This window comes from Patella vulgata, chromosome 6, assembly GCF_932274485.2.
Source record: "Patella vulgata chromosome 6, xgPatVulg1.2, whole genome shotgun sequence".
Classification (NCBI taxonomy): domain Eukaryota; kingdom Metazoa; phylum Mollusca; class Gastropoda; family Patellidae; genus Patella; species Patella vulgata.
The window spans coordinates 41,342,432-41,366,929 of record NC_065884.2 but is presented as its reverse complement, the minus strand read 5'-3'; the positions used below and the strand labels follow the sequence as shown (position 1 = coordinate 41,366,929).

General features: G+C 37.2%; 1 long non-coding RNA gene across 1 annotated transcript; it reads left to right on the top strand.

Moving 5' to 3' along the window:
- Nucleotides 1–16,897: 16,897 nt before the first annotated feature.
- On the top strand, nt 16,898–23,639 carry LOC126823308 (uncharacterized). The gene is made up of 3 exons (XR_007681113.2): nt 16,898–17,054; nt 22,320–22,577; nt 23,394–23,639. It is a non-coding gene; the product is annotated as an uncharacterized LOC126823308 (long non-coding RNA).
- Nucleotides 23,640–24,498: the final 859 nt, after the last annotated feature.

Here is a 24,498-nt window from a genome sequence, read left to right as displayed (position 1 = left end):
AGTTATAAAATTTTAGAGCATGAACCACTCTACTTATACGCCACTCTTACTGAAATGGAAATATTGGCTGCGTTAAGTCTCGGCCAAGCAGCAGAATATGGTCATTGTCTGACTTATTCAATGTATTGTTTTAATGACGCTATACACCCACGTTTCATCACTTTTGCCCAATTAGATTCACAATCATCATGTTCCAAAGCACCGACAAATCAACTTACTAATCCCCGAATGATCATCGTACAGACACACAACTGCTTAGCCAAATCAGAAAATGTTCATCATCACACTAATGCCGCGCTTTCACGTCGGCTACAAATGCCATGAATAGTGTCGAATCAAAATTCGTGGCGATTCGGCAAACATTTTAAAAAAATTCATGTAGAATCGCGAGTAGCTACGAAGCAGTTGCGAATAGTGTACGAAAGAGTTACGATAATTCGTGGGTAATCAGGTGAAAAATATGTCGAATGTCAAGATAGGGGGTTACGTGAAAGGTACGAAATAAAAGAATCATCTACGAATTATAACCATTCAGTTACGAATATGCCGATTTCTTTACGAATATGCTGAATTCAGTCGCGAATACACTACGATCTCCACGAATAATGCCAATAAAGCTACGAATAGTTTACGATCGCTGCCGAACCCGTAGTTCGTCGTAGTCGTGGTAGATGTCACTTGGGCTCCGGAAACTGTATTGTCGGGAACGGATCGGTGTCGCTTCTTTTGCCTCGAATCGTCCCGAATCGTAGACGGTTCTTGAACTTCGTAAACGATTCCTATTTGGTTCTTACGCATTCGTATTGCTCGTAGAAGTTCGTAGCTCGGTCAGTCTACGTAGATGTATTGTAAACCCGTCGCAAACTTTTCTTATCGTCCGTAAGAGCTTCCTATTCGATTATTGTGATATTCGTGGCTACCTAAAATATCGTAAACTTTTCGTAGCTCTATCGGCATGATTCGTGGAGATCGAAGTGTATTCGTAACATAATTTTTCATATTCGTTAACAATTCGGCATATTCGTAAACAACTCGGAATATTCGTAACTCATTCGTAACTGAATCGCTACAGATTATTTCACTTCGTACCTTTATCACAACCCTATCTTGACATACAGTATTTTTCACCCAATTACCTACGAAGTATCGTAACTCTTTCGTAAACTATTCGTAACTGCTTCGTTACGAATTGCCACGAATTTCAATTAATTTCGATTCGGCACTATTCTGGGATGTTCGTGGCCCACGTGAAAGCGGGTCATTTATATAGCCGAGAAAATCGTTTCTTATTGATAAACAATTCGGCATATTCGTAACTGAACCGTTACAATTCGTAAATGATTCCATCATTTCGTCCCTTTATCATAACCCTGTCTTGATATTCGGCATATTTTTTACCCAATTACCCACGAATTATCGTATCTCTTATTAAACTATTTGTAACTGATTCATATTTACTCCCCGGTTCTCCACAAATGCGGTACTGTGACACTATCGGTAGGACAGATGTGACTATCTAATCAGGAACTTCTAGAAAACGGCCCGTGACACTATGGTGACATTTATCTAGTCATGACGTTCACGCTGTATATACAACTTCACTGATCAGTTGACTCTGGAACACTTCCGTTCTTATAACTGTGTTTATATATAAAATACAGAAAACTACAACATCTGTGATAGTAAATTAGGAGTTGTTATAATATCTACAGTCTGAGTTTAGCAAACCTAGAACTCAGATCTAACAGCTGAAAAACTACATTGCCTCTATCCCAGGCTCGAACCAGAGGCTGAGAGTACGTTCTTCTAAGAATACTAAATGATGTCTGAATGATATCTGAAAATACCTTAAGAGTTCTAAAGGTGACAAGAGCCACACACTTCTTGATAGATTTACATGATTTTCTCGCCCTGCCTGTAAACCTAGGCGGCTAACGGTATATCTTCCCCAAGAAGTCCAAATGATGTCCGAAGGGAAATTTAACCTCGCTCACAGATTCGTTGTTACAGCTAAAGAAAATTACGTTCGTTTTGTTTTTTAATTTGCTAGGAGCGGCATCTTTTGGTTTAGTAAATTTAATATCTCCGAAGCTCCTTCGTTAGGCTAGAATAGCATACTTGTAGTATTTTCCTTTTGTTTTTACAAGATTCTCAAAACAATCGTTGAGTTGCCTAACATTTGTGTTTCTAAATCAGATTTAGGGATCTAGCTTTCTGTAACGTTTCGTAGAAAATAGTCTTGATTATCCCGGAGTGTCAATCAGTCGAAGAACGGTCGATTGACTGGTTAAGAGGGACTAATTTCATATTAAGGGCAGATAACCTATTTTGGACTCAAGAATGCCCGGATTTAATGGCCTCGGATTTACAACTTTTTCAGTCTATTTTGTTTTGTTGATGTTAAATGGTTATAACTTGTTAAATACAACACGACCGTTTATTCAGGGACTATTAATGTGAGATGTGTAATATCTTAGACCTGCGTTAGCATTCCGTCTTATAACTCGCTGAGTCCAACTTGAATAAGTGTGATCAATATTGATTTCAAGTCCAAATTGTATTATACTCATGGTTCTAATAACCAATCAAACATACCCGTAAGTTATTATATTCCTTACGTTATTTTATTCGTGACTTTTTCGTTGACATTAAACTTACATTATGCAAGAGCTAAATCTGTCTATTACGGGTCTTTGTTTAGGCCTGAAATGTTATATAAATTAATTATTAGACATTAACTAACTTATCCAGACCATTATCAACTCTAGATGGCATCGCTAGCCTGCGATCTTTAGTGGATTGTGGGCCGATTTACTGCATAACTTTACTTCACGATTTAACGATTAAATTCCAGCAAATCGCCTTTATAGTGAGAACTGCCAACTCGTTATCGAATCTCCCATAATGTATCTTTAAGGTATGGTGTACGTATACACGCATGGCATATCCGAGAATACAAAATTGAGATTGAAAGCTAAACGCACATTCGAATCCAACTTTAAGTTATCCATTTTACCACGGTATGTTTTCACGCTGTTAACATGGCCATACTTTGAACTTGTGCTCCTTTTTACATTTTTTTTACAAAACAACATGAATAATTCGGAAACAGTTGCCGATACCACATACGCTACTTGCTGAATTGCAGAGCAGTCTACTTCAATGGATTAAAAATTGAACTCATATCTTGGAAGGACTGGGGAACATATTGCATTTATCAAAACTTGTTTTTGTGTGTAAGTTTTTGTGATAATAGGATAGACCTAAATATTTTCATCAATATCTGATTACAAATGGCTCATGCTCACTCAACCGTAGAGGTACAGATGTAACATTTTCACGATTCATTCCCATATCGCCGAGTTTTATGGGAAAAATTTTGGTCGGCGTTAAGGGGTTGGGTGGCCAAGAACAATAGACCCAAGCTGAAGGATAAAACTAATTAAGCAGATAATTTTGGGAGCATTTATTTTTAAAAAATTTATAACAACTTTTAACAACCTTTAACACATAACATAACACACAATTGTAACTTTTTGCACGCATAAAGTGTCAAAACATAGTCCAAAAATTCTAACAAATTCATTCTTCCTTGTTCATATCTATGTTTCGAATCTTCAATCTTCCTGTTGATATCCGTGTATTTTATCTTTTTAGGTGGTTGTCGATGGCCACTTGAATACTGCAATAACTGAATTTCAATCGCCTTTTGCTCTTCTTGCAAAAATGCTTTTCCAATTATTTTTTTTAGGCGTCCGTGTCAGTTGTTCGTTCTTCGCGTGGTTTGGATGTGGTTCCATTGTATCTGTGTGAATTGCGCGTCTAACCATTGCGTAACCATATAGTCGGCCAGTTGTCTATATTTCGGCCATTATTGAAAACCATGCTTCGTCAATCTGCAAGTAAAAGAAAGATACATATAAATTGTTTATATTAACTATATATTTATATTTACTATATATTTATATTTATATGCTATATACGTCAGTACCATTTAAAAATAGAAAGGCACTTAAATCAGATTATTCTAGAAAACGACTTACTAAATGAATCAAAGCAAAAGTTTGTGAAAACAATGTGTTGACACATTAGTGATTACTTCATCACAATTCCAAGACATTACGAAAAGGTTTAGAGTCTGTACACAGTCTATACATCAGTATCTGGTGTGTCTAATAACAGCAGCGCAGCATCTGTACATGGAGTGGACCAGACGATTGGTGAACGCCATTAGCACCTAGGACCACACTCTCAGAATAGCCTGCGGCAATCCATCGGCTGTGTTTGGTCTCGGTACGACGTTATTACGTCTCCTCTGAATTTCATCCCAAAGAAGTCCAATCGGATTTAAGTCCGGACTAAGGGCTTACCAGTGCATAACGTGGACACCGATCTGCTGTAGAAAGTCCTGAGTAACTCTGGCGGTGTGGGCACGGGCGTTGCCATGCTGGAAACCGTTGTTTCGATGACGTGCGATGTGGTATGACGTGGGGTCTGAGAGCTTGATCGATGTAGTGCACTGGTGTGAAGCCGCCTCCTCTCCCTGGACCAAGATTTTGGAACACCACAGGACCCACTCTCTGGTTCAGGCCGATTCCACTCCAAACCATTATGCTTGGACCTCCCCATGAGTCTCGTTCCATGACACATTGGTCAGAATAACGCTGGCCACGTCGACGCCATCTGGTCCTGCCATCTGCAGTTGATACGCAATACCGACTCTCATCTGTGAACAGAACACTTCCCCATTGCCTGTGTCGCCAGTTCTGGTGTTGTTGGGTAAATTGTAAACGTTCACGTCGATGAGGTAAGGTCCACGACAATGGATGTTCTCTCTGGTTAGACGTCGGCGTACTGTATCGGTACTGATGGGTCTTCCGTGTGTTCCCATCCGTGTGTCTGCACGTTCTGTCTCACAACATGGCGGTCTTGTCGCCTTTTGGTAACCCTTGGTCTACCAGTTCGGGGGCGATCATCCGTGGTGTTGGTGGACCGAATGCGTTGCTGAAGCCTGTAGATGGTCCGAACATTGACCGGGAAGTGGCTTGTTCAGTGTGGCCAGCGTCGAGCCTTCCATGCGCCTGGTTCCTCTGGGCTGCCGTGAGTCGTGGCATGCTGCTCGCGTTGTAGTGTGAATGATTCAACCATTTATGGGGGGTGCATTTTATTGGGCTGGTCCCGCTGAACAGAACGTGCAGCATGAGTTACATGGAAATCATGGAGAACACATTACCATCTCAGAAGTCAGATTGTGGTTTTGAGAACATTTCCTGGGTTCAATTCTGTGTTTTGGAAGGAGCATTATTGCTCGGGTAAAGTTGGAGATGTGGTCACAAATATACAATAAAAACATTTGGCAAGTTTTATGCAATGCGTCTATTCAGAGTAGCATGCCAACCTGACGTTTCTTTTGCTGCTTAGTATATTTTGTTTTAACTATCAAGCGGTTATTATTTGATCGAAACCGCGTTTTGACGAAGAGATAAGACTGTTAGTTTCATTTTTGCTTGTTTATATAAGTCCCGATCAATTTCAAGTTTAGATTTACGCCATCGCTTTTCAGGTCAATCTTAGACTGTCGAATGTCATCTGAAAACCATTTTCTATTCGGTCGTAAAATAATGTTTCTTGTTACGGCTGGAGCATGTTCATCAAGTATGTTTGTTATCAATGTTTTAAAATCTTCAACGCTCAAATTATTTGTATTGCGATTGTGAATAAAATTTGATAGACTAGCGATCAATGGTTTCAGTATAAATCATTTATGTAATTGCCTTAAGTTCATATTTTTCGTTGCGTAATGATCGCGCTTTGTTTTCATTGCAACACGTGGTTGTCAAACTATCTGTCAAAATTAAACCACCCCCACAACAGCTGCATTGATTTCGCCCAACACGTGACGAAGGCATTGTTGTCTTCCACTCGAAATTAGTCAAATTTGCCAAGAGAGAACTTTTTTATTCGTTGGGATATTTAGTTGTGCAATGGATTTTATTGAACTGGAGTTGATTTCAAACACACAGGTAAGTTTATGATAACCAAAGTTTAGTAGCTTGTTCATATTCGAAGAAATCTGTTTAAAATTTACGGTAGTTATCGAACTACAGAATTAAACAACTATCTAACCTTTGGGGATAATTATTTACAACTTTCAAAGCTGCCTATAATTAAAGGACAATATTGGTGCCAGTCATTATCACATATGTGATAGAACTGGTTAAACACGTTCCAAATATTATTTTATCACATGGATCATTGCTACGATAGATGAGTAATCAATGTTTCAACAATGGGAAGTGACGACCGCAAAAGGAAAACACGAGTTATCCCTTTATATAACAGACTGAAGTGACGGGTGATAACAGATACTTAAACAATTCGCTAGGCCCTCGTGACTTATTTTGTCTTAAAATATGTTAACCCTGTAGAATAAAACGTGATAACGGAAACGTCATTTAAATGTGCGTGTCCGTCCACAATTTGTTTGTGGACACGCTACAGGTCACAATTTTTATCCCATTTTGACGAAACTTGAAATATAGGTCTATTTCCCAAAGATCTCAGTTCTTTTCGATAGTGGCATGTCTCGGACCATAACTTCATGAATTATGGTCCCTGATTGTTCGAAAAATCACGTTTTTAGCTTGTGGACACTCTAGAGGTAACAATTTTGATTCGATTTTGATGAAACTTGAAATGCATGTTTATAACCCAAAGATCTTGGTTCCTGTCGATATCGGATCGTACTTCCTGAATTATGGTCTCTGATTGTACGAAAAATAGCGTTTTTAGTTTGTGGTCGCTCTAAAGGTCACACTTTTTACCCGACTTTAAAAAAACCCTAACATTTTAGTATATCATCTTTACACCCTAATGATATTTGAGTTCGAATTTCGTGAAAATCGGACCAAAACTGTCGGACAAAATGGCCGCCCCTTGTAATAATAATAATAATAATTTTTTTTTTCAGTAATTAGGTCGAATGACCCATAGATACATAGTATATAATACTTATATATTTACAAAAATAAATAATTGTCATTTACACAATTTGAAATCTAATCATGTTCAATTTCACTATCTAATAATATTCACAATACTACAATATAATTTTGATTTAAATTATATTCGCTTTATTTACAGTTTTAAATATAAATGATTTTAATTTGTTAATTTATTTAAATCATTACAAATTTTACAAATGTTCCCCTTTTGTGCAAGTGCCTTATCCAGAAAACATGATATGGACACCATAATACTTTTGTCGGCGTTTGAACATATCTGCTTGAACTTATATACATTTTGAACTGGATTTCGATATAGTTTAGGTAAATATTGTATTCTTAATTCATTATAATGTTTACATTCTACCGCACAATCACAAACAGGACAGGCTGAGATATTTACTTGCTTCCATCTAAATAAGTTTGCATTTAAATGGAACAAATTTAATTGTAGCTTAGTTATATTTCTGTTGATTAACGTAAACAGAACACAGTTTTTATAGGGTACAATCACTAGTTTATTCTAAAAGCACGACGTTTCGACAAGTATCCTCTTATCGTTATCAAGCACAAATGACACTTTAGTTAGTTAGTTGTTAGTTGTGTTTTACGTCCGCTTCCACCGAGGTGATATCGCAGACAAGACACTTTAGTAAACTTGTGGACTATATATATGAAATCAATAAGAAACCATCTGCATGGATTAAGAATAACAGTAATAGAAATAATCTGAGGTGTAAAGGATATTTAACAATAACAACAAACATAACAAGGTTATTAGCTACTAATAAACACTGATACTGCACGAGTTGGGGGTTATGAGGCCCTTCAAAGGGTGGCATGTATAGATAGGGGGAAGCTGATTAACGTTGACAGACAAATAGTTTTCCTGGGTTATGTTCAGTTTAAATGTACAGTAAAACTTCAGACTTTCACTGTTTGAGATTTTGGTTGACCATTCCTGTATATGAATGTCAATTAAACGAGTTTTTAATATATTTAAAAAATATTTCGAGCTACCAACTTGCTCACAGTACCAAATCCAAGTGAACTTAAGAGCAATTTTACTTTAGTCACCCAAGTAACACGACCAATAGTATCTAGACGTCTTAACATTGTGTACCTTTGTATGCCGGTGGATTTGTGTCAAAAGTCAGTGCTATGTTAGTGCTTTTACATCTACAATGTTGCAAATGTTTAATGTTACGTGTAAATTGTTCGAAGTCAAATGTGAAAAAATCTTGTAATACTGATATATACATCGTGTAAATTGGCGTCTACTTTTTGTCATTAAACATTTCACATTTCCAAATTTCCACAACACAACACGCCAAACCCCATCTACCCAGATCTTTAAACTTTGAACTCTTACATCTTCTCACATGACACCGGAACTAAGTATTGTAGCCTTCGACATTTCACTTTTGCATCGCAACACAGGGTTTTCAACATGAAATTAGCCAGTATGCAAAAAGGTTCACACGGCACCTATTTTTAATCACGTGACATCTTGCGTGAAGGAAACATAATTTTCAAGCAGGGAATTCTCCCCGGCAAGAGGACTGATAGAAATTGGTTAAAAGACAGCATTGGTGTGTATATTTAACCGAATGCAGTCATTTTGATTTCTTAGACTGAATCTCCTTAGACATCCGTGCACCATTAATGAAATTTCATTTAGGAAAATGCTTAAAATTACAGAAAAGAGAATTAAAAAATTGCTGATACAGAACTACATATCAAAAAATGATTAATACGTATATTAGAAAAGAAAACGATAACAAAGGAAATTCTGAGTTTTTATGTTCCAAGTTTTCGTTTCTACATGTAAAAAACGAAAAGCCGGATTTCTCGGAATTATTTTTCCTATTCCGAAAAGTCAGATTCTTTTCCGACTTTTCGGTAAAATACAGAGTCAAAACCTACAACTCGGAACTGTTAAAAAAAAAGGCAAATAACTCGGAGCGAGTTGCAATTAAAAGAAAATTAAATAAGAATTACATTTAAGTCTTCACATTATTGTCCCGAGTCTTTTTGGAATTTTTCTTAAAATCGCATAATCCCAAAATATCTCACTTCCGATAGCCAAGAATGCTTGGACAAAGTCCCGAGTCTATCAAATACAATCTGGAGAAGAGTAGGCGAGAACTCTGTGATATTCTCTAAAAATGTGTTTTATTTTGACAAACATCGAGTCAAAACCTGAAACTCGGAACTGTTAAAACTTAGAAAATCTTTTCTGAGATTTCCGAATTTTCGGTATGGCCGATTTCCGATTTGGACTGAGTTGCAAGTTGTCTGCAGAAACCGCGCCAAGGTGGATTTATAGGAACTGGGACCAGTGGCGGTGCCGGGGGGGGGGGGGGCATTAGCCCCATCCCTCCCATTAATCTGGTCTGCGCTCTGTTTGCCCCCCTCCCAATAATTTTAGAAAATAAAAAAAAGTATTTGTGTTACGTTTCGGTAATCAATACCTTCTACGGTTAATAAATCCCACATCCCCACTCAGTCATAAACTTGCATGTTGTAGAGCATTTCCGACAGTCTATTTTTCCAAATTTTCTTAGCGAGGTCCCCTATGGACTCGCTACTTTGGCGCTCACAAGGGGAATTCGTTGAGGTTCGCAAGTCCGTTCGTTTGACATTTTGTTCTCTAGTCGGATAAACTAGTGATCAGGCGACGGACGGTATCTGGTCAGATCTTTTTATCTCGACGATCGGTGCCTGACAGAATGCTGTAAGACAGCATTTCCGGGAGTCTATTTTTCAACATTTTCTGGGGGAGGACTCCCTACTTTCACGCTCTTGAGTGGGCTTCGTCGTGATTCGCAAGTCCTTTCGTTTGACACTTTACATCATCGATCAGTGCCTGAAATACTGCCAGGCTGCATTTCCGGCAACCTGTTTTTCAAAATTTTCTGGGGGAGCCCCCTACCCTTAGTTAAAGATCGTGCCTTTGCCTCCTTAACCTTGGACTTTGCCCCAGCTTTGCCCCTCCAATCACCGACGGCTGGCGCCGCCACTGATTGGGACATGAAGAAAAAAAATGTTTAGGGACGGCGATTTGGGCTAAAACTAAAGTAGTGTCGTAAACACGGGTTTTTATTATTTTTATTAAATACATGAATAAAACAAAACTAGTCCCTAATCCGTGCATTAAGCATTCACATACCCTGGAAATTAGAGGGTGCTATTAACACTTTAAAATATATATAACTACAATTATGTACTGTGATAGGACGGTAAAAACTAAAATAAAATCTGAAATGTAGTCAATATAAATAAAATAAAACCAAGTACGAACAATCCAAACCATAAAACAGAATTCGAAGTCCTTAAAAACGTTATAGGCAAAATAGTGTATTCAAGCAAAATAGTGTAATCAGCAAATGGACTGCTCCTCGTGTACAAACACGACAAACAGTGGTGACAGGTGTCCGGAAGAGTAAGCTTACCCTGCCTGGCGCCACACCCGCCATAGCTGCATCCAAACTATTAGGCGAAATGTCGATAAAATAGCGTGATTGGCCAATGAACTATCGGTATGCAAAATGCACGCGATAAACAGTGTTAACGATGTAATAGACATTATCAGGGAGATAGTAATAGTATACGTGTCAATTAAATATATCTAGAATAATAGCCGAGAGAGACACGTTATATTTACCAATCAAATCAATATGACGGCCATAAAACTTTTTAAAGGTTTTAATAAGTTTAGTGCGCAAGTATCCTTGTAGTTGAAGCTTAGATGACAAATGCCTCGATCTACTTAAAAAATCAGAATAAAAGGAACAAGCTCTCGCGTAACGAATTAGCTGAGACACAAACACTCCATAAGCTGGTGATATTGGAATGTTACTACTAATAAATGGAAAGTTAACAATCGGAAAGTCAAAGTCATCACGTTTATCGTACAATTTAACACTCAGTTTGTGGCAATTGTCAAAATCGAGACGCAGATCCAAGTAGGAAGCGTAATTTTTGCAAACGATATGACAAGAAAAATAAAGTGGACAACGTATTTTGTTTACATTAGAAACGTCAGGCTATCTGCTCTGCTTGCCTGAACTGCGCTGATTGGACATTAGTAAACAGACTGGCGTTATCGATCTAGTTAATCATAGAAATATATATTTATATTAATATATTTCTATGTAGTTAAAATATATGTCATTGATTCCATGCTTGAAAACTATTTTTTTTTCTTCACGCGAGATCTCATGTGATTAAAAAAGGTGCCGTATAAAGGAATTTGCATACTGGCTTATTCCGTGTTCTATGTAATTGTAATATGTTGCAGGGTACAATACTTAGTGCGAGTGTCAAATGAGAATATGTCAGAGTGCAGAGTTTAAAGTTCTGGGTAGATGGAGTTTGTTGTGTAATGTGAAATGTTAAATGAGAAAATGTAGATGTCAATTTACACGATGTTAGATACCAAATTCTTTATGCACAGGATAAATAAAACAGTTTGTATTTGTCAGTAGTCCAAGATCATTTACATTTGACTTGGTCCAATTTACACGTAACATTCAACATTTGCAACATTGGAGATGTAAAGGCATTAACAACATAGCATTGACTTTTGACTCAAAGCCCCCGTCATAGCTGTATGGCATATGTATCAGCTTGATCCAATCACGCACACATGACGACATGTATTATAGTGCAAAATTGTGACGTCCACATTCCTCTTTTGACCCTGCTGTTGAGCTACATTGACGGATGCTGAGAATAGATTTACAGAAATCCGTATGTACAAACTCAATATCTTTGCGATATTCATAACCCCAAATTGGTTTTATGATACAATCAAAAATTTTAAACACAATATGGGGAGTTGGTGAACCTGTCTTTCGAAGTAATGTAAACATTGTATGGGCATCAGGGCTTTTTTAGCTTTTACAGACAAGGAAACTATATATTGCTTTACTCCAAAACAATCTCGATGAAAAAAGTAGACCAAGATAATTATAATAAGTGACACATTCAGTATTATAGTATTCTTAATAGTAAAACCTTTCATTATGTCGCAGTGTACCCCCGTTCCTGAAGACTACAACTTTTGTTTTTGATATATTAACTTCTAAAGGGGTTGGATGGCCGAATGGTTAGCACGTGCGCGCTGTATCATAGGCCTGTCATTGAGTCAACTGGCGTGGTTTCGAATCTCCGGTTGTACGTGACAAAGAGTAGGGTTGCCTGTCCAACCTCGTGGGTTTTCTCCGGGTCGACTGGTTTCCTCCCACTGCTAAAGACCCCTACGCGCAAGCGAATTATTGACATAAAAATAAACCATAAGTTAGTCCCGAAATGACCCAGTTTGTGTCGAGTGGACGTTAAACCCCATCTCTCTCTCTCTCTCTTTCTCTCTCTATTGACTTCTAAATTAAATTTACAACAAAATATTTCTAATAAGTTGATTTTACACTGGAGGCCACGAAAAGTATCTGATACAATGCTCAGATCATCTGCATATAGTAGCATAAGAATATCATCTACATCCTGATTTGTGAATATAGCTCGTACATTTCCACTTCTCATACAATCTACAAGCTGGTTGATGTATGAACAGAATAGTAATGGACTTAAAAGTACAACCTTGTCGCACACCTGATTGACAGTTGAGAGTTAGCTTTGAATTCACTTTAACACAAGAATTGACTAATGAATACATATTTGTTAGATCTTGAAACATTTTACCGGATACACCTTTGTTTAGTATAAGCCAATAATTTAAGACGTTTTATGGAATCAAAAGCGCGGGAAATATCCACATCGAGACAGTACATGCGACCTTTGGATTTTGAAATGTATTTTTGTACAAGACCCTGTAGGGTGAATATTTGGTCAATAGTGGAATATTCCATTCTGTACCCCGCTTGTTCTTTACAGTATTTGCCTTTGGACCATTTCTGTAACCTATTGTGGAGTAGAGTGCAGTATATTTTACCTAAACAATCAAGAAGAGAGATCCCTCTATAGTTCCGACAATCCGAAACTGAACCTTTTTTATGAAGTGGAACAATAAGAGCTTTCGACCAGCAATCTGGAAAATCCCCATGATTAAAAATATTATTATAAATAACCGTTAAATTTGGTGCAAGCTTTATAATATACTATTCAAAAAAAGTAGGGGATATTTGATTTGTAAGTGTTATTAAAGTCACCTAATGAAACTGACGAAGAAACAAATGACAAAATGAAATGAAGTTAACATTCATCGATTTATTCCAAATGATCGTTAGACTAAGTAAGGCACAGACTGACCATTATAAGGGTAAAATGATACCCGGGGTCAAACAGCAAAGTTACCACAGCATCACAACCAAGTCAGTAACGGGTAAATCCTCCTCTGTTTGCCAAACAAGCATTGATCCGACGTGGCATACTCCTAATGAGACGCCTAAGGTCATTTTGGTCCAGATTGTCCCATTCCTGTTGCAACGCAGCAGCAAGTTCTTGGACATTGGCAGGACGTTGTTGACGTTGACGTAACCTCTGTCCAAGCATGTCCCAGACATGCTCGATGGGGGAGAGGTCGGGACTCAGTGCTGGCCAAGGTAATGTGGTGATGTTCTGTTGTTGGAGGTAACCTGTAACGATCCTGGCCCCGTGACATCTTGCGTTGTCATCCTGGAAGATGAAACGGCGGCCATGACGTCGTGCGAACGGCACAACATGGACTGCCAATATGTTGTCCCGGTAGTACTGGCCTGTAACACGCCCTGCAACAACATGTAAAGCCGTTCTTCCAGCAACAGTGATGCCTCCCCACACCATAACAGAACCACCCCCAAATCGATCATGTCTAATGACGTTAACGTCTTGGAAGCGCTCGTTTCGACGACGCCACACCCTCCTACGTCTGTCCAAAAAATCAACAGTGAACCTTGACTCATCTGAAAACATCACATTGCTCCAGCGTCGATTATCCCAGTGTTGACGATCCCTACACCAACGACGTCTTGCCTGAATGTGATGATCTCTCAAACAAGGGATCACGCGAGGACGTCGGGCGCGAAGGTGACCCCTATGCAGTCGATTCCGAATCGTCTGGCCACTCACACTGTTTGAAGACGAGCGCTGATCTGATTTGCTGTGATGACACGATTTCTCAAGGCCAAGGTACGGATAAATCGATCCTGGGCTTGAGTTGTCGCCCTTGGTCGACCTGAGCGTGGTCTGTCCTGTACAGATTGTGTATCACGGTATCTGGACCATAGCCTGCTTATGACAGGCTGAGAAACATTCATCGTCCGCGCCAAAACCGCCTGTGTTGTGCCGATCTGTAGCATGCCAAGGGCACGTAACCTTTCATTTTGGGTAAGCCGACCCATATCAAAATTTGTTTTCTGGTCACTAAAACAATTAAACTGATGTTTCCACCCTGGAATTCAATGCCACAATGACTGTAACATTCAAAGTCAGAGTCGTGCAAATCTTGGGTTGGACCCCCATGATGATCCCAAGCATCACCTGCATTCCATGCGGTAGCTATTGGTGCGTTTGGGCGTCACATGTAACTGGAAATGTTTCTTCTGTTAGGTTCTATAGTGACTTTTTTCGTAGTCATTTGCATATTTTAGTATTATGCCCCCAAAATCAAATATCCCCTACTTTTTTTGAATAGTATATATTCTATGACAATTCCATCTGAACCGGGGGAAATTCCCGATTTCATACCTCTAACACACTCTGTAACTTCAATTGTACGCAAATAGTGTAAACATCTGCTATATCAAGGTTGTGGGCCTCCTAGAGGTCACAATTTTGATCCGATTTTGATAAAACTTGAAAAGCGTTTTTATAATCCAACGATCTTGGTTCCTGTCGAAATTCGCACATATCGGATAGTAACTTCCGGAATTATGGCCCTTGATTGTACGAAAAATCGTGTTTTGAGCTTGTGGTCCCGATAGAGGTCACGCATTTTATCCGATTTAAAAAAAAAAATGTGTGAATATATCACAGTTATACACTAATGGTGGTTCAGTTCGAATTTCGACATAATGGCCACCCCTTGTACGCAAATAGTGTAAAATATGGTATGTCAAGGTTGTGGAACCTCTAGAGGCCACAGTTTTATCAATCTGATTAAAACACAGATCCTATTTCGTTTCGTTTTTATAGTTCAAAATTTTGTTTTACTTGTCTTTACTACACTTGGATCTGGAATAGTTGTTATTTAACTCGTGTTCTGAATGGTGTCAGGAATAAGCCAATGAAACGGTCTGTTACGGCGAGCTTTAGGCGTGTTTTGCACGGAACTGTGGGTAACAAACTAGTAACATCAATGCTGATTGGTTAATCCAATGTCTGACGTCATAGGGTCAAAAGCCGCTCTTGTGACCTCTGATGCAACCTATCGCTACAACCGGTCAGATCTTCATGTAGTCTAGGCCATCGGAAGTCGGTCTTTTGACCCCTGACGTGACCTATCGCTATAACTTGTCAGATCTTCATGTAGTGTAGGCCATCGAAAGTATAAAAAAACGAAACGAAATATAGATCTGTATTTTAATCAGATTGCAGTTTTATCCGATTTGGATGAAACTTTAAATGTATGTTTTTATCATAAGATCTTGGTTCCTTTTGATAATCACACATATCCGAACGTAAAATCCTGGATTATGGTCCCTGATTGGTCGAAATATCGCATATTTAGCTTGTGGATTCTCTAGAGGTCTTAATTTTGTTCCGATTTTAAACACCGTTTAGATATATCACCATTCCACCATAATGAAGGTTGAATTCGAATATCGGGTAAATCGAAATGAAACTGCCCGACAAAATGGCCGCTCTTTGTTTGCAAATTGTGTATAAGTATGTAATCAAAGGTTATGGATCCTCTAGAGGTCACAGTTTTTATCCGATTTTATATTCCAAAAAGCTCAGCCCCTTTTGGTATTTGCGTATTTCAGACCAGACCATAACTTTCTGGATTATGGCCCCTGATTGTACAAAAAAATTATCGTTTTTGTTTTTAGCTTGTTCTCTATCCATTTCTTGCAAAATGTGGGCGTATCCTGCCTGGCAGCCGCTGGTTTAACTTTCTATCGGCACATGCCTTATTTTTCTTAAATTAGATATATAATAAGTTTGCCCTTTTGTTTAATTTCACGTTAGACGGAAATTTTTTATCATTTGGTTATCCATTTATAAATATCCTGTAAATGAAATATGTATTAAAAAGTGTTTTGCATTTTAGTAATTATAGTAATTTTTTTGTTTTTTTATGACCACATGTTCATGGGGCCGTATATCATCGTACCGGGAATTCTCGTATTCAAGCCCTTGGCTTAACTTCGAATTTGTCAGACCATGTCAGTGATGAAACATTTCTTCTGAAATTAAGCCCAGGGCTTAAATTCGAAAAGAGGAAAAAACGACAAACAGTATAATGTATACCAATTCGACGTGACTCCATGGGCTTAAATTCGAAAGGGCTTAAATACGAGGATTCCCGGTAATCAGGCTGGTCATTTTTTGATATTTTTTTTACACACATCCATGTTTTGTCTGAGAAGTCATGAGTGTGAATCTTATCAATAGTCATAGTGGGGCCCATTTAATCAAAAGCTTGTAATCGCTAATTCCCTGGCAACCCATCTTTATTTAAAATAAAATAGGTCGGGATTGTTTACTTCTTTATTACAAATGTCATGTTTCCATCTGGGTCATTATTGATCAGTGGGTTTACAAAAAATATTTAATTTTATAAATGGGAGGTTGAAAGGGTTGAATCAATAATAATTGTATTCTGAACATATACAGGTGTTATTTGCTTGTATGGCGAAGATTTAAATTGCAAAATAACGCCAGCTGGTTTCGCCCCATTTTAAGGCTTTACTTTCTTAAAAATAATCAATCAAGTCTTTTATGTTAAAGTAACAGCTGCTTGCAGATGTGTATTGATATCGTGGAGACCTATCTGCAGAAGTCCCGTATAAAATCAAAAGAAAGATGCTTGGGGAGAGGTTTGCGTAGCAGAACTTTCTCAAAACGGTCACATATTTTGGACTTTATGATATGGAGTTACACAAGGTGGGCTCTTTAGATGTTACCTATATGTATTTGTTAACTGTGGCAACATACTCACTAAATTATTGTCAAAGGATTAATATGAAAAAGGGGTTACTTTATAGGTTAATTGTACATTAATGGGAGCGACCGAGCTACAAATACATATGTATGTACCCAGACAGCTACAATAGTAAACTTTTTGTACAAATGGATAAAGTGTAGTATATATGGTTTGAATTCTATGGATTAACAAGGTTTTGCAGTGTTTACAAACGTATGTAATTAGTATATTTTTTATTATAAGTTTGAGGAAGATTAGTTTTCTTCGGATATCACAGCCTTAAAGTCTTTTTGAGATGTCAAAAAAAAAAAATAAATAAAATGTATGGACCATTTCAAAAATTTCGTTTGTGCCATGAAGTAAAGTTTGTGATGAAATAAAAACTGGGGACAAGAGATATATGGATCATTTGCGAGCATCTGAATGTAAAGAACAGTGTAATAAGTAATGTTCGGTATCCACTGGATTGTCAAAGACGTGTCTTAAATATTTATGCGGCTATGTATAATTTGGTTATTTCAGCTTCCGAAATGAAAAAAAAATATGTGGACAATCTTGGTATCTATTTGTAGTTTGTTTTAAAAATCTCTAAATGAGCTTGTATTGATAAAGGTGGGGTCTAGTTTATTGCATCCGTTTATTGTTGAGGGGATAACGGATTTTGGAAAGGTTGATGTGTGACAGAAATATTCATTTAGTTTTTTCTAAAAAATGCCAGATCGCAGATTGTAAGAAGAGGATGGAAATTTAATTAAATCAGAGAGATAGTTGAGGGTCATATTATGTATAATCTTGTACATTAAAATAAGTTTGTGTCTCCTCCGTCTCTCGTGCTGTGGAATGAAACCAGTTTCTTCATATACAAGTTTGTGGCTGGCCCTTTTACTGCTCCGCATATAATCCCGAGTATGTCTAGTTGTAAGGTTTTCAACTTTTGCTTTAGCTCTACGATGCACCCATCCCATATTTCGTCACAATAGTCAAAGTATTTCTAGAAGGACGATAATTAAAAGACTTTAGACAATTAACTTGTTTATATTATAATATTATTTACATGTTTATCCCATTTAGAGTTTCTCTGAAATGTCAGTACTATATGTTTGTCTTCGGTAACTTCATTAACCGGCCTTGTCGAGGTGTAGTGTTTGTAAAATCGGATCTCTTTTAGTAGAAAATGCAAGTGTTTCAGTTTGGAACGGGCTGAAAAGGACCATAGCTATGTGTTTAGAGATGTTATTCAAGTCTTTGTTTAAAGTGTCCGCGCAGGCAAGTGTGTCATATACTTCGAGATAAAGGCTAGTGTCATCTGCAAAAAAGTCTTATATTGTAATTTTTAACAATATCTCTGATGTATATGAGAAATAGAAGTGGTCCCAGGACAGATCCCTGCTGAACACCAGCTGGAATGGTTTGGGCACTAGAGAAGACAATGCCTGGGATTACACTTTGTTTTCTATGTAAGTAACTTTCAAACCATTAGACTAGATCTCCCCTTGTACCAGCCTCCAACAGAGCGCTGCATGCCACACCCTTCGAAAGCATTGTTGATGCCACAGAACACCGCCGTAGTATAATAGCCCTGTTCTGTGGATTGACAAAAGAAAGTGCAAAATATCTATTAATAGAATCTCCTGCGAGAAAACCGCTTTAAAGTTGCAATTTCATATTTTTAAGTTATATTTTTAAAATTTATTAAAATAAAGCCTTAAAAGCGATGGTATCTATAAACAGTCCTACCTTGTTAAAGAATGATCCTATTAATCTTATAATTCACTATTGCCAGTTGAGAAATTGGCAAAAATATAATTTTCTTTTTCAAATTCAAACGTTTGAAGATAGCTACTCCATGATGGAGAATAGAAAACAAGGGAGGTAATTGTGTTATTATTTCCGGTGTAAATGAGTTTAAGTGTGAGAATGACACCTATGATCGTATAATAGTGAGTTGACAACCTATTGAGCAAAAGACATAGAAATAATTATGTTTTGACTTTCTTAGAAAATATGAAATTATAACTTTAAGCTTAGTTAAGATTGCATTTTCCAAGGGAATTTGAAGACGTGTTTGTAGATACAGTTTTCAAAATGCTTAGCGATAACACTCAGAAGCGACACTGGTCTGAACTCCCTGTATAAGACTTGCTGTGACTTTAGTCGTGTCCGCGTTTAGTAAAGAATGATAGAGTAAATAACTGACATAAGGAACTAGATATTTCTTTAGGCATACATTTTAGTAGTTTACCATTAATTTGATCAGGACCGACTGCTTTTGGTGGATCTAATGAGTTTATGGTGTCTTCAACTTCTTTCGGCTTAGTTAACATGGTCAAGTGTTTGCTCTGTCCAGTTGTGAATGGTTAATGAAAAATTAATTCAGACAATTGGCCCAATCTAATGGGATGAAAACCAGGGTTCCATTATTGACGAGATGTGGTATTTGTGCTTTATTTAAGTTATATCTATTCGCGTAAGAATCAACAAGACGCCACCAATCAATTTGATTTTTAACAACATTTTCTTAAATGTCTATGGGCCTCAAACGCCGTATTTCTATCCACAATTGCAGGGATATTTGTGTCTATAATTCATCTGGGTTATCTGAACCATTTATGGTGGAATCCTTCTTTAGATAATCCATCATGATTGCGGGGGCCATTACCGTGCCACTGGAAGACATTATTTCGAATTTATTTTTTGGGAGTTGGTGACGTCACGTGCTTCCACGGTATATTTGACAGTTTGTCTCTGGGTCAAAATGATGAACCCAAGTTTCATCCCGAGTAACAATATGACCCAAGAAAGCACGTGGATCTCCCCGATAGTCCCAGAGATTCTGCTGACTAAACCACGACTCTCTGGCGTTTTTGTTCTTCCGTCAACATTCTGGGCAAACACCGACGGGTAGAATCATTGTTCATGGATTATTGGTTCCTCTGATGATTTACTATTGCCTTGAGCAATAGTAAACTGCGTTATTGTTTCGAGAAAAGCATCAACTTTATCTTGGATGACCAGACCGTGGTTCGTCTTCAGTAACGACCCTGCTGTTTGACTGCACTATATGTATCTAAATGCCCGGATCGTCGATGTTATGCTTCTTGATACTTGATAAACTCCTTAACAACTCACAAGTTTAATGTTTATTAATGGATCATGCAAGTCTTACAATTAGATGTTGATCGAAGCGTGTCTTCCAGAAGAGTGAGATATACAAGATAAGTGGACCTGGGGTCACATGCTAAACAGATTAATTACCACCCGAGTAACTCATTATACTATGAGTAATAATATACCACCCGAGTAACTCATTAACAATATACATATTATGACAATAGACGTAAATGATGCGACCATATTACGCCAAATAACAAATATAATTTTTATATCTTTACTTTTAGTGTCAACGACAATATGAATTGTGATACAAAAAATCTAAATATGTCTTGACATGCAATGGTTGTCAATTTTTTTACATCGGGGAGACGGTTACGCATCTACGGGATAAAGTACGCAACCATCGACGGGATTGTAATATTGAAAATCAGCCCTTATTTGTAAATAGACATATCTTTAGATGTGCACAACACCTACAAGTAAAATTCCAAATTTTCCCTTTTTATAAAATGAAAGCCGATGACATCACGAAAAGGGAACTAATGGAAAACCATTGTTAATATTGTTATATTATGCCCTGATGATACCCCTGTGGCGAAAATATTAGACAGTGATTAGACAATTAATAATGATATAGTTGTTCAATTCATACTATTATAGCTCGCGGAATTCATGTTTTGCACATGCCGAGATATTTTTCTAACAACACGACCAGATTGTTTGAGTTTTGGCGATGCACCCCTCGTACAATTAGAACTGAACGCTGGAATACCTTAAATGAGTTACTGTTAAGATTCCTTAAGCAAATGTTTGCTTAAATAAGTTACTGTTAAGATTCCTTAAAGATACATCATGGAAGATTCAATAACGAGTTGGCAGTTCTCACTATAATAGTTAAAAACTAGATAATGTAAAGGCAATTTGTTGAAAATTTCATTCAAATTGATCGACTATGAACCGAGAACTAAGCGGTTGAAATTTCTGCCTAGCCTCGATCATCATTACTAAAGTCAGTACGATAAACAGCATAGTCTCGATTATCCATTTAATCGTTTAATCGTGAAAGAAAGTTATGCAGTAAATCGGCTCATAATCCACTAAGGATCGCAGGCTAGCATAACCATCTAGAGTTGATTATGGTCTGGATAGGTTAATTAATGTCTAATTAATAAAGAAAGACCTGTAATAGACAGATTTAGCTCTTGCATAATGTATGTTTAAGCAAATAGTGCTAAAATCCCATATGACTTTATTTCGACGAATGGGAATTGTGGCTGTGAAATTCCGATTCTTGTATGGCCCTAACTCTTGATTTTCAAATCCAGGAAGTGTCCAAACTTCACCACTAGAGCTTTTGATCAAACTACAGCACTACCTTTGTACCGAGACAGGTTTTTATTTCAAATTGCCCACTGGTTTCTTATAACCAGCATACAATGCAAACAAGATGACACATAGTAAAATTTTAGTAATGTATTAATGGAAATAACTAAGTTTAGAGGTAATAATTATAGTAATCGGTTATTATATCCAAGCCATACCTAAACTTACAATTGTTACACACGCAACACTAATAAGTACAGTCATTCTCATGCCTTACAAACAATTTATTTATTTACTTTTATACACTAAGATTACAGCCCCAAGATGTTAGAATAAAGGCTAAATATAGAGTTTAAGACCACATACAATTCGAAAATAGTTTGGTCCAAATCTGAATAAAAATATTACTTAAAAAAATCTATCACTTCTATGGCCACGCAGTTAATGTTTACTTGAGATATTGAAATACAGAACTTGTTTTTAACTTTGAAATATAATTTTCCGTATCAAAGATCTGGCTGGTTGGTGCCTTTAAGTAAGATCATTTTAAGTTCAATTTAATTTTTTTTATTACAGCCGAATCTTTACATGTGGATGTATTTAATTACATAATAACAGTCACGAAATTAACATAGAAAATATCTGTGAGTTTAAAATTAACATAGTACATATTTGCGAGTTTGAGATATATGTTAGCGATCTCACTGGTTCTGTATTTAAGTACAATATTGAATTAAAGAAATTGAACACTATGTTCTGTATATTTTATTATTACATTTTCCTTCCAGGCTCTGTCGGTAGCTCTACTTGTGATAATGGCACTTCAATGTAGCATTGCAGGAATGATACCACTGTCAGGAAACACCACACAACCACAACCCACAGTTTCACCAATCAATAATACCCCAAATCATGATAAGTGTTCGAACAAAACTTTTGGAATTACAGAGTGTCACCCGCCTGTATTAAACCAACGAGTGATTCAGCAAAGTTACACGGATGCCTTTTCTCCAGCTTGCACTAGACACGATATTTGCTATAAATGTGTAAGTAAATCAAGCCATTCGACTCATTGTACAAAAGATGTGTAGGGCACATGTGATTGTATGGTGTAACAAAATCAATTAGTTTTTTTAAATCAGGAAGTGACATGAACATAAAAAAAACAACAAAAACAACCCCACCTCTGCGTGTAACCTACTGGTAACAAAAGAGTGGAAGCAAATTTACTTTCAGCCAATCACAAATAGCAATCACCACCAGAACGACATGTGGACCAATGTCGTTTTATTTGGCCGTTTAGGAGATAATTTGTTGGCCGAGGACAGGAAACAAATTGCTAGTTGACTAGGGCGTTTCAAGGCATATCTACCACATTTCACCTTTTGTCTGATTGGAGAATTGTTCAATTTCACTGTATATGTGTAATGGAAGGTAGACAACTCCAATATCTGAATCCTATTACCTTGGAGGCAGACCATCGTAAAAGTTTCGGCTCTAACTTTTCCACAACTTTTTGTTTTCTTGAACCCTCTCCACCACAGGAAGAGCAATAGTCAGGTTGACCACTGAAGCTAGGAATATTCACCATAGTTTACTGACCAACGTGTCAGTAAATATGGAGAGAACGAATACTATAAATAGTTAAAATATACAATTACACGGGGACTTGCCCACTGTGTCATATTTTTCAAATGAACTACCCCTTTTCTACATCAAAATATACAATAAGATTAAATATATCACGGGTTTTTTTCCAAAGTCCACGGTAACTAGCCGAAAACAGATTGATAGCCTACTTTCTTATATCTTTCGGTGTGAATAAGATTTAGTGTTTAAAAATGTTTTGTATTTTTTTTAAGGGGAGCAAGTTCCATAGAAGTCGCGACCACTGTGAGATAAAGTTTCTCGAAGATATGACCAAAATATGTGAAACTTTGGACGGGTTTTATGATGTAAATATATGTGGAGGAGTAGCAGGGACGTTTTATGCCCAAGTTTATCTTTCAGGCAAAGCTAATTACCACGAAATACCCTTAGAATTCTGTTCTGAGTTTTGGGTGGCCGTATGTTTGGGCTGAATAAAATAAATTCTATATTTCATTATTTTTCTTTTGTTTCTATGTATATTATTAGCAGTTATCATGCGATCGTTTGATTGACAGACGATAACTCCACCCACATATTCTCAATTATCAAGTAATATGCTCAATGGCTATGGTAGCTTCGCTTTCATCACCAGTTTCCGGCATAGACATCAGCGACTAACGGTAAACCTTAGCTTGGTCCGCCATTTATTAATTTAATTTTAAATGGACGACTATTTAAATCCAAATTGTATCCAAGCCATCCGTGGGTCTACAGAGTTGATTTTGATCTTGTCGTGTAAATAAAGGTCTAATTAATAATTTCTATAACATCTCAAGCCTAAATAAAGATTTAGCCCTTGGATAATATATCGGATTTCATATCTATATACATGTGTATAAACTCGTAAGTAGTCGAGAATGTTCCCAGGAATCCCAGGGAATTAATATCGATTGATCGCTCTGAAATTTATTGCTTTACCCCTGTAATGTTCTAACTTCCTTTTAATAGTAATTTAGATCATACCGATGTCCAATGAGTTTTGAAAAGAATGTAACTTAACACATGGTTAAATTCTCTTATTCGGGTACACGATGCTTTGTCACCCAACTAGAGCGAGGGCCTAAAATCTGCAGTTTACGCACCGTGGGTTGCAAATTGGAATTTTATTCTAAATTTAATTCACTTCCCATGCAACATAGTAAAATCTTATAGCCACAAAATCAGTTACCCGTTTGTAATGTGTGTGTCCATTTTAGGCTATGGAAAGTAAATAGTATATCGTTTTATTTGTATTTTCGTAGCACTGGAGAAAATGTCAAATGTAATGCATGACGTGAAGACTAATTATTTTTCATCTGATTCGCCTTTCTTGAAGAG